Raw genomic sequence first — 12,437 nt, forward strand, 5'->3', positions numbered from 1 at the left:
ATTCCTGGAAAAATTTGGGTAGCCCAAACTCTATCATGCCCATCCTCCTTGCTTCTATGGGTGCTGTTCTCCCTTTTCTGTCAAATACATATTTCCAGTTGGTAATACCAAGCACAGTGTCAGGGGTGAGAAGAAAATTTGGAGTTAGAGTTTATTCTTTCTAAATACTTGTTCCTGAGTACTGCCTCTCATGTATATATTTAACCTTTTTTCCCTTAGAATTTCTCTTCAGACCTTCCTTTTTTTTAATTTAATTTTTATTTTATATTGGGGTATAGCTGATTTACAATGTTGTGTTAGTTTCAGGTGTACAGCAAAGTGATTCAGTTAAACATATACATATATCCATTCTTTTTCAGATTCTTTTCCCATATAGGTTGTTACAGAATACTGAGTATAGTTCCCTGTGCTGTATGGTAGGTCCTTGTTGATTATCTGTTTTATATACAGCAGTCTGTATATGTTTATCCCCAATTCATAATTTATCCCTCCTCCACACCTTTCCCCTTTGGTAACCATAAGTTTGTTTTCGAATGTGAGTGTTTCTGTTTCGTAAATAAGTTTATTTGTATCATCTTTTTAGATTCCACATATAAATGATATCATATGATATTTGTCTTTCTATCTTCCTCTGTCTTACTTACTTTACTTAGTATGATAATCTCTGGGTCCATCTATGTTGCTACAAATGGCATTATTTTGTTCTTTTTTATGGCTGAGTAATATTCCATTGTATATATGTACCACATCTTCTTCATCCATTCCTCTGTTGATGGATATTTAGGTTGGTTCCATGCCTTGGCTGTTATAAATAGTGCTGCAGTGACACTAGGGTGCATGTATATTTTCGAATTATGGTTTTCTCCAGATATATACCCAGGAGTGGGATTGCTCGATCATATGGTAGCTCTGTTTTTAGTTCCTCAAGGAACCTCTATACTGTCTCCCTAGTGGTTGTACCACCCGTCTATGTTTTAATAAAACTGAAGTACAGTAGTCCCCTGCATCTGCAGGGAATATGTTCCAAGACCTCCAGCTAATGCCTGAAACCATGGATAGTACCACACCCTGTATTTGCTGTTTTTTCCTATACACACATATCTATGATGAAGTTTAATTTATAAATTAGGCACACTAAGAGATTAACAATAACTAATAATAAAATGTAACAATTATAACAATATACTGTAATAAAAGTTACTGTAATAAAAGTTAGGCAAATTTGGTCTATTTCTCTCTCTCAAAATACCCTATTGTACAAATGTAATGCCTCTTCCATCTTAACAAAGCACTTAGCATGCACCATAGCCATAACCTTTTCAGTTTGAGATGCAACAGCAAAACTAGCAAGAATTTCTCTTTTCTTTTCACAAGTTCATGGAGAGAAGATTTGTTCTTAGATCTTATCAACTTTAGCATATAATTTTTTTCTTTCCTTATTAAGTCAAAAGCTTTCACATCTTCACTTAAAGAAAACGTGTTATGGATTCTCTTTGGCATGTTTGAATTGCCGGCATTACTACACTTGCACATTGAGGCCATTATTAAGTAAAACAAGGGTTACTTGAACACAAGTACTGTGATATCATGACAGTCAATCTGATAACCAAGAAGGCTACCAAGTAAATAATGGGCAGGATACAATGGACAAAGGGCTAATTCACATCCCAGGCAGGACAGAGTAAGACAGCACCAGGTTTTATCATGCTACTCAGAATACCTACAATTTCAAACTTATGAGTTGTTAATTACTGAAAACTTCTGTTTAACATTTCTGGACCAGAGTTTACTGTGGGTAACTGAAACTGTGGAAAGTGAAACTGTGGATCAGGGAGGGCTAACCCCAATTTTCAAACCATCACCTGTGTTTGCCTCCCTTTGTGCCTCTTCTTACTCTATCATCCTTCAAGTGTCCTTGTCCAGACTTTTTCTAAGTTCACATTTGCTATATTTTCCAAAGTCCAATTCAATTATTAGCTCACTTGCAAAGCTTTTCCTGACTGCCAACTAGAAACAGTTTGATCTTCCTTTAAACTCTCAAAATAATCCATGAACCTCTCAAGTTATATAATACAGTCTACTTTGTATTCAATTAATTTGCTGCAACTCTTCTCTCTCTTACTGGATGACAGCAAATTGGTCACAAAATTGCTGCCTGTCTGTTCTGAATCCATCCCTTGTTCTCCCCAAGGCCTAGATCTAATTGAACACTCCATACATGGAATATGATATCAGCAATTCTTTGTTTAAAAATGAGCATTTATATTCTTCACCAAATAAAATGTAAGACTTAGAAAATTCAATATTGACTGGACTCCAATTCATAAATTAAATTAAAATATCAATGAATATTTTCAGTAAAGAAAGCAAGAGGATCACATTGGTGGCCAACCCCACCCACCAGTAAACCTGCAGAAATTGCAGCTCAATCACAACAGGAGGGTGCACACAGCCCACCCAGGGAACAACCCTGGAGCACCTGGTTCTGGTGATCAGAGAGGGCTGTACCACTGGGCCCCACAGGGTACTTTGTACATAGGTAACTCTTTTAAGACCAGAAGATGTGGCTGATATGCATAATAGGTAGAAACAAAAAAAGAGTTAGGCAAAATGAAGAGACAATGGAATACCTTCCAAACAAAAGAACAGGACAAAAGTTCAGAAAAAGAACAAAACAGAATGGAAATAAGCAATTTACCATATAAAGAGTTCAAAGAAATAGTCATAAAGATGACTGCAATCAGGAGAAAATGGATGAAACTCACTAAGAACTTCAAAAAAGAGATCAAAAATATAAAAAAGAACCAATCAGAACTGAAGACTACAGTAAGTGAAAGGAAAACACACTAGAGGGAATCACAGCATATTAGAGGATGCAGAAGGATAGATCAGCAATCTGGAAGATAGAGTAGAGGAAGAAGAAAAATATGAACAAAAAAAAGGAAAGAGAATTTAAATAAAACACCTGGACATAAAGGAAATAGAAACACAATGACCCAAAATCTATGGGAGATAGCAAAGGCCCTTAAAAGAGTGAAGTTTATAGGGGAAAAAGTCTACCACAGGAAATAAGAAATGTCTCAAATAAAGAATAAAACTTTACATCCAAAGGAACTGGGAAAAGAACAAGAAAAACCAAAATTAGTAAAAGAAAATAAACAATAAACATCAGAGCAGAGACAAAAAAATAGTAAAGATCAACAAAACTCAGAGCTGACTCATTGTCAGCTGACACCACAGAAACACAAGGGATCATAAGAGATTACAATGAACACTTATATGCCAATAAAATGGACAACATGGAAGAAATGAACAAATTCCTAGAAATGTACAATCTCCCAAGCCTGAATCAAGAAGAAATAGAGGGGCTTCCCTGGTGGCGCAGTGGTTGAGAGTCCGCCTGCCGATGCAGGGGACCCGGGTTCGTGCCCCGGTCCGGGAGGATCCCGCATGCCACGGAGCGGCTGGGCCTGTGAGCCATGGCCGCTGAGCCTGCGCGTCCGGAGCCTGTGCTCCGCAACGGGAGAGGCCACAACGGTGAGAGGCCCGCGTACCGCAAAAAAAACACAAAAAACAAACAAAAAAGAAGAAATAGAAATATGAACAGACCAATTACCAATAATAAAATTGAATCAGTAATAAAAAATTCCCAACAAACAAAAGTTCAGGACTGGATGACTTCATAGGTAACTTCTATAAAACATTTAGAGAAGAGTTAACACCTATCCTTCTCAAACTATTCCAAAAACTTGCAGAGGAAGGAACATTTTTGAACTAACTTTGAGGGCAGCTTCACCCTGATACCAAAACCAGATAAAAATACCCCCCAAATAAAATTACAGGCCAATATCACTGACATACATAGATGCAAAAAATGCTCAACAAACTATTATCAAAGAATCATACACCATGATCAAGTGGAGTTTATCCCAGTGATGCAAGGATGATCCAATATCCACAAATCAATAAACATGGTACACCACATTAACAAAATGTTAATAAAAATTATTCACTTTTGTTGCCGAATAAAAAAATCATATGATCATCTCAACAGAGGTAGAAAAAGCTTTTGACAAATTTCAACATCGATTTATGATAAAAACTCAATAAATTGGGTATAGAGGGAACATACCTCAATAAATAAAGGCCATATATGACAAGTTCACAGTTAACATCATACCCAATGGTGAAAAATAGAAAACATTTTTTCTAAGATCAGGACAAGACAAGGATATCCACTCTTAGTGCTTTTATTCAACATAACATTGGAAGTCCTAGTCACAGCTGTCACACAAAAATATAGGAATCCAAATTGAAAAGGAAGAAGTAAAGCTGTCACTGTTTGCATGTGATGTGATATTATATATAGAAAATCCTAAGATACCACCAAAGAAACTATTAAAACCAATAAATGAATTCAGTAAAGTTGCAGGATACAAGATTAATATACAAAAACCTGTTGCATTCCTATACACTAACAACAAACTATCAGAAAGAGAAATTAAGTAAATCATGCCATTTACAATTGCATCAAAAAAAAAATAAAACACATAGGAATAAATCTAACCCAGGAGATAAAAGACCTTTACTCAGAATGAGACATTAATGAATGATACTGAAGATGACACTAACAATTGGAAAGAGATACCACCCCCCTGGACTGGAAGAACTAACATTATTAAAATGGCTGAGGGGGAACCTTCAAGATGTCAGAGGAGTAAGACATGGAGCTCACCTTCCTACCCACAAATACAACAAAAATACATCTATGTGTGGAACAACTCCTACAGAACACTTACTGAGCACTGGCAGAAGACCTCAGACTTCCCAAAAGGCAAGAAAATCCCCATGTACCTGGGTAGGGCAAAAGAAAAAAAAAAAAACAGAGGTAAAAGAATAGGGATGGGATCTACACCTCTGGAAGGGAGCTGTGAAGGAGGAAAAGTTTCCACACACTAGGAAGCCCCTTCATTGGCGGGGGGGGGGGGGGGGGGGGAGCAGGAGTGAAGAGGGCGGGGGGAAGCTTTGGAGCCACGGAGGAGAGCACAGCCACAGGGGAGCAGAAGGAGAAATGGAGAAATTCCCACGGAGGATCAGTGCCTACCACCAGCCTGAGAGGCTTGTCTGCTGACCTGCTGGGGTGGGTGGAGGCTGGGAGCCGAGGCTCGGGTTTTGGAGGTCAGATGCCAGGGAGAGGACTGGGGTTGGCTGCGTGAACACAGCCTGAAGGGGGATAGTGTGCCACAGCTAGCTGGGAGGAAGTCTGGGGGAAAAGTCTGGACCTGCCTAAGAGGCAAGAGACCATTGTTTCAGCATGTGCGAGGAGAGGGGATTCAGAGCACCACCTAAACGAGCTCCAGAGACAGGAGCAAGCCGTGGCTATCAGCTCAGACCCAAGAGAAGGGCATGAAATGCTAATGCTGCTGCTGCAGCCACCCAAGAATCCCATGTGCAAGCACAGGTCACTATCCACACCCCTCCAGGAGCCTGTGCAGTATGCCACTGCAAGGGTCCCAATCAAGGGAGAACACATGGTGTGCCTCAGGCTGTTGCAATGTCATGTAGGCCTCTGTCACTGCAGGCTCACCCTATATTCCAATTATAGCTACGATACCCCTCCCTACACCTGGCCTGAATGAGCCAGAGCCCCCTAATCAGCCGCTGCTTTAACCACCTCCTATCTGGGTGGGGAACAGATGCCTGAGGGCAACCTCCATGCAGAGGCGGGGCTAAAACCAAAGATAAACACCAGGAGCTGTGTGAACAAAGAAGAGAAAGGGAAATTTCTCCCAGCAGCCTCAGGAGCAGCGGATTAAATCCCCACAATCAACTTGATGTACACTGCATCTGTGGAATACCTGAAAAGACAACGAATCATCCCAAAATTGAGGCAGTGGACTTTGAGAGCAACTGTAGACTTGCGGGTTTGCTGCCTATAACTGATTTGTTTCTGATTTTTATGTATATCTTAGTATAGTTTTTAGTGCTTGTTATCACTGATGGATTTATTGGTTTGGTCGCTCTATTCTTTTTATTATTATTTTTTACTTTAATAATTTTTAAAAAATATTTTTATCTTTCTTTTTTTCTCCCTTTTCTTCTGAGCCATGTGGCTGAGAGGGTCTCGGTGCTCTGGACTGGTGTCAGGCCTGAGCCTCGGAGGTGAGAGAGCCAAGTTCAGGACATTGTACTACTAGAGACCTCCTGGCCCCAAGTAATATCAATTGGCGAGAGATTTCCCAGAGATCTCCTTTCCAGTGCTAAGACCCAGCTCCAGTCAACTGTTAGCAAGACCCAGTGCTGCACACCCCATGACAGACAACTAGTGAGACAGGAACACAACCTCACCCACTAGCAGAGAGGTTGCCTAAAATCATACTAAGTTCACAGACACCCCAAAACACACCACTGGACGCAGCCTTGCCAACGAGAAAGACAAGATCTAGCCCCACCCACCAGAACACAGGCACCAGTCCCCTCTACCAGAAAGCCTACACAAGCCACTGAAACAACCTCACCCACGGGGGGCAGACACCACAAAAAACAGCAACTACGAACCTGCAGCCCGAGGAAAGGAGATCCCAAACACAGTATGTTCAACAAAATGAGAAGACGGAGAAATATGCAGCAGATGAAGGAGCAAGGTAAAAACCCACCAGACCAAAAAAATGAAGAGGAAATAGTCAGTCTACCTGAAAAAGAATTCAGAGTAATGATAGTAAAGATGATCCAAAATCCTGGAAAAAGAATGTAGAAAATACAAGAAAGGTTTAACAAGGACCAAGAAGAATTAAAGAGCAAGCAAACGATCGTGAACAACACAATAAATGAAATTAAAAATTCTCTAGAAGGAATCAATAGCAGAATAAATGATGCAGAAGAACAGATAAGTGACCTAGAAGATAAAATAGTGGAAATAACCACCACAGAGCAGAATAAAGAAAAAAGAAAGAAAAGAATTGAAGACAGTTTCAGAGACATCTGGGACAACATTAAATGCACCACATTCAAATTATAGGGGTCGCAGAAGCAGAAGAGAAAAAGAAAGGGACTGAGAAAATATTTGAAGAGATTATAGCTGTATAAAACTTGTATAATATGGGAAAGGAAATAGTCAAGTCCAGAAAGTGCAGAGAGTACCATACAGGACAAATCCAAGGAAAAACACACCAGACACATATTAATCAAACTACCAAAAAATTAAATACAAAGAAAAAAAAATTAAAAGCAGCAAGGGAAAAGCAACAAATAACATACAAGGGAATCCCCAAAAGGTTAACAGCAGATCTCTCAGCAGAAACTCTGCAGGCCAGAAAGGAGTGGCAGGACATACTTAAAGTGATGAAAGGGAAAAACCTACAACCAAGATTACTCTACCCAGCAAGGATCTCATTCAAATTTGACAGAGAAATTAAAACTTTTACAGACAAGCAAAGCTAAGAGAATTCAGCACCACCAAACCAGCTTTACAACAAATGCTAAAGGAATTCCTCTAGGCACGAAACACAAGAGAAGGAAAAGACCTACTACAATGACAAACCAGAAACAATTAAGAAAATGGTAATCGGAACATACATATTGATAATTACCTTAAATGTAAATGGATTAAATTCTCTAAGCAAAAGACACAGACTGGCTGAATGGATACAAACACAAGACCTGTATATATGCCATCTACAAGAGTCCCACTTCAGACCTAGGGACACACATGGACTGAAAGTGAGAGATAGAAAAATATATTCCATGCAAATGGAAATCAAAGGAAAGCTGGAGAAGCAATTCTCATACCAGACAAAATAGACTTTAAAACAAAGACTATTACAAGAGACAAAGAAGAAGACTATATAATCATCAAGGGAGCAGCCCAAGAAGAAGATAAAACAATTGTAAATATTTATGCACCCAACATAGGAGCACCTCAATACATAAGGTAAATGCTAACAGCCATAAAACAGTAACACAATAATAGTAGGGGACTTTAACACCCCACTTTCACCAATGGACAGATCATCCAAAATGAAGCTAAATAAGAAACACAGGGGCTTCCCTGGTGGTGCAGTGGTTGGGAGTCCGCCTGCCGATGCAGGGGATGTGGGTTCGTGCCCCGGTCCGGGAGGATTCCACATGCCACAGAGCGGCTGGGCCCATGAAGACATGGCCGCTGAGCCTGCATGTCCAGAGCCTGTAGTGTGCAATGGGAGAGGCCACGGCACTGAGAGGCCCGTGTACCGCAAAAAAAAAAAAAAGAAAAGAAACACAAGCTTTAAATGACATATTAAATAAGATGGACTTAATTGATATTTCTAGGACATTCCATCCAAAAACAACAGAATACACTTTCTTCTCAAGTGCTCATGGAACATTCTCCAGGATAGATCATATCTTGGGTCACAAATCAAGCCTTGGTAAATTTAAGAAAACTTAAATCATTTCAAGTATCTTTTCCAACCACAACACTATGAGACTAAATATCAATTACAGGAAAGAAACTGCAAAAAGTACAAAGACATGGAGACTAAACAATACACTACTAAATAATCAAGAGATCACTGAAGAAATCGAAGAGGAAATCAAAAAATACCTAGAAACAAATGACAATGAAAACACAATGACCCAAAACCTATGGGATGCAGCAAAAGCAGTTCTAAGAGGGAAGTTTATAGCAATACAATCCTATCTCAAGAAACAAGAAACATCTCAAATAAACAACCTAACCTTACACCTAAAGCAATTAGAGAAAAAAGAAAAAAACCCCAAAGTTAGCAGAAGGAAAGGAATCATAAAGATCAGATCAGATCAGAAATAAACGAAAGACAAATGAAGGAAACAATAGCAAAGATCAATGAAACTAAAAGCTGGTTCTTTGAGAAGATAAACAAAATTGATAAACCATTAGCCAGACTCATCAGGAAAATGAGGGAGAGGACTCAATCAATAAAATTAGAAATGAAAAAGGAGAACTAACAACTGACACTGCAGAAATGCAAAGGATCATAAGAGATGACTACAAGCAACTATGTGCCAATAAAATGGACATCCTGGAAGAAATGGACAAATTCTTAGAAAAGCACAACCTTCTGAGACTGGATCAGGAAGAAATAGAAAATATAAACAGACAAATCACAAGCAGTGAAATTGAAACTGTGATTAAATCTCTTCCAACGAACAAAAGCCCAGGACCAGATGGCTTCACAGGCAAATTCTATCAAACATTTAGAGAAGAGCTAACACCTATCCTTCTCAAACTCTTCCAAAATATAGCAGAGGGAGGAACACTCCCAAACTCATTCTATGAGGCCACGATCACCCTGATACCAAAACCATACAAAGATGTCACAAAAAAAGAAAAGTACAGGCCACTATCGCTGATGAACATAGATGCAAAAACCCTCAACTAAATAGTAGCAAGCAGAATCCAACAGCACATTAAAAGGATCATACAACATGATCAAGTGGGGTTTATCCCAAGAATGCAAGGATTCTTCAATATATGCAACTCAATCAATGTGATACACCATATTAACAAATTGAAGGAGAAAAAACATATGATCATCTCAATAGATGCAGAAAAAGCCTTCAAAAAATTCAACACCTATTTATGATAAAAACCCTCCAGAAAGTAGGCAGAGAGGGAACATACCTCAACATAGTAAAGGCCATATATGACAAACCCACAGCCAACATCGTCCTCAATGGCGAAAAACTGAAACCATTTCCTCTAAGATCAGGAACAAGACAAGGTTGTCCACTCTCACTACTATTATTCAACATAGTTCTGGAAGTTTTAGCCGCAGCAATCAGAGAATAAGAAGAAATAAAAGGAATCCAAATCAGAAAAGAAGACCTAAAGCTGTCACTGTTTGCAGATGACATGATACTATACATAGAGAATCCTAAAGATGCTACCAAAAAACTACTAGAGCTAATCAATGAATTTGGTAAAGTAGCAGGATACAAAATTAACACACAGAAATCACTTCTGAAAGAGAAATTAAGGAAACCCTCCCATTTACCACTGCAACAAAAAGAATAAAATACCTAGGAATAAACCTACCTAAGGCTACAAAAGACCTGTATACAGAAAACTGTAAGACATTGATGAAAGAAATTAAAGATGATACAAACAGATGGAGAGATATACCATGTTCTTGGATTAGAAGAATCAACATTGTGAAAATGACTATACTACCCAACGCATTCTACAGATTCAATGCAATCCCTATCAAACTACAAATGACATTTTTTTCAGAACTAGAACGAAATATTTCAAAATTTGTATGGAATCACAAAAGATGCCAAATAGCCAAAGCAATCTTGTGAAAGAAAAGTGGAGCTGGAGTAATCAGGCTCCATTACTTCAGACTATACTACAAAGCTACAGTAATCAAGAAATTATGGTACTGGTACAAAAACAGTAATATAGATAAATGGAACAGGATAGAAAGGCCAGAGATAAACCCATGCATATATGGTCACCTTATCTTTGATAAAGGCAGCAAGAATATACAATGGATGAAAGACAGCCTCTTCAATAAGTGGTGCTGGGAAAACTGGACAGCTGAATGTAAAAGAATGAAATTACAACACTTCTTAACACTATACACAAAAATAAAATCAAAATAGATAAAAGACCTAAATGGAAGACGAGACACTCTAAAACTCTTAGAGAAAAACATAGGCAGAACACTCTATGACATAAATCACAGAAAGTTCCTTTTTGACCTGCCTCCTAGAGAAATGGAAATGAAAACAAAAATAAACAAATGGGACCTAATGAAACTTATAAGCTTTTGCACAGCAAAGGAAACATAAACAAGATGAAAAGACAACCCTCAGAATGGGAGAAAATATTTTCAAATGAAGCAACTGACAAAGAATTAATCTCCAAAATATACAAGCAGCCCATGCAGCTCAATATCCAAAAAACAAACAACCCAATCCCCAAATGGGCAGAAGATCTAAACAGACATTTCTCCAAAGAAGATACACAGATTGCCATCAATCTGTATATGAATGGAGGCTCAACATCACTAATCATTAGAGAAATGCAAACCAAACCTACAATGAGGTATCACCTCATACCTGTCAGAATGACCATCATCAAAAAAGCTACAAACAGTAAATGCTGGAGAGGGTTTGGAGACAACGGAACACTCTTGCACTGTTGGTGGCAATGTAAATTGCTACAGCCACTATTGAGAACAGTATGGAGCTTCCTTAAAAAACTAAAAATAGAACTATCATATGACCCAGCAATCCTACTATCTTGCATATACCCTGAGAAAACCATAATTCAAAAAGTGTCATGTACCAAAATGTTCATTGCAGCACTATTTACAATAGCAAGGACGTGGAAGCAGCCTAAGTGTCCACTGACAGAAGAATGGATAAAGAAGATGTGGCACATATATATAATGGAATATTACTCAGCCATAAAAGAAACGAAATTGAGTTGTTTGTAGTGAGGTGGATGGATCTAGAGTCTGTCATGGAGAGTGACATAAGTCAGAAAGAGAAAAACAAATACCGTATGCTAACACACATATATATATATATATGGAATCTAAAAAAAAAAAAAAAAGTTCTGACGAACCTAGGGCCAGGACAGGAATAAAGACAGAGATGTAGAGAATGGACTTGAGGACATGGGGAGGGGGAAGGGGACGAAGTGAGAGGGTAGCATTGACATATACACTCTACAAAATGTAAAATAGATAGCTAGTGGGGAACAGCTGCATATCACAGGGAGATCTGCTCGGTGCTTTGCCACCACCTAGAGGCATGGGATATGGAGAGCAGGAGGGAGATGCAAGAGGGAGGTGATATGGGGATATATGTATACATATATCTGATTCACTTTGTTATAAAGCAGAAACTAACACAACAATGTAAAGCAATTATACTCCGTTAAAGATGTGAAATAAGAAAAAAATAATTAAACATTAAAGGTTGCAAAAAAACAACAAAAAACGGCTATACAATCCAAGGCAATCTACAGATTCATTGTAATCCCTATCAAAATACCTATGACATTTTTCACAGAACTAGAACAAAGATTCCTAAAATATATATGAAAACACAAAAGACTGCATATAGTGAAAACAATCTTGAGAAAGAAAAAGAGTGCTGAAGGCATTATGCTCGCTGACTTCAAACTATACTACAAAGCTACAGACATCAACACAGTATGAAACTGGCACAACAACAGACACATAGGTCAATAGTTCAGAATAGACAGCCCAGAAATGAATTCACCCTTATATGGTCAATTAATCTAGGACAAAGGGGCAAGAATATACAATAGGGAAATACAGCATTTTCAATAACTTGTTTTGGGAAAACTGGACAGCTTTATGCAAAACAATCAGGCTGGACTATTACCTTATATCATATACAAAAATAAACTCAAAAGATATTACAGACTTAAATGTAATATG

This window comes from Lipotes vexillifer, unplaced genomic scaffold, assembly GCF_000442215.2.
Source record: "Lipotes vexillifer unplaced genomic scaffold, Lipotes_vexillifer_v1.1 scaffold390, whole genome shotgun sequence".
In the NCBI taxonomy this organism is placed as follows: domain Eukaryota; kingdom Metazoa; phylum Chordata; class Mammalia; order Artiodactyla; family Lipotidae; genus Lipotes; species Lipotes vexillifer.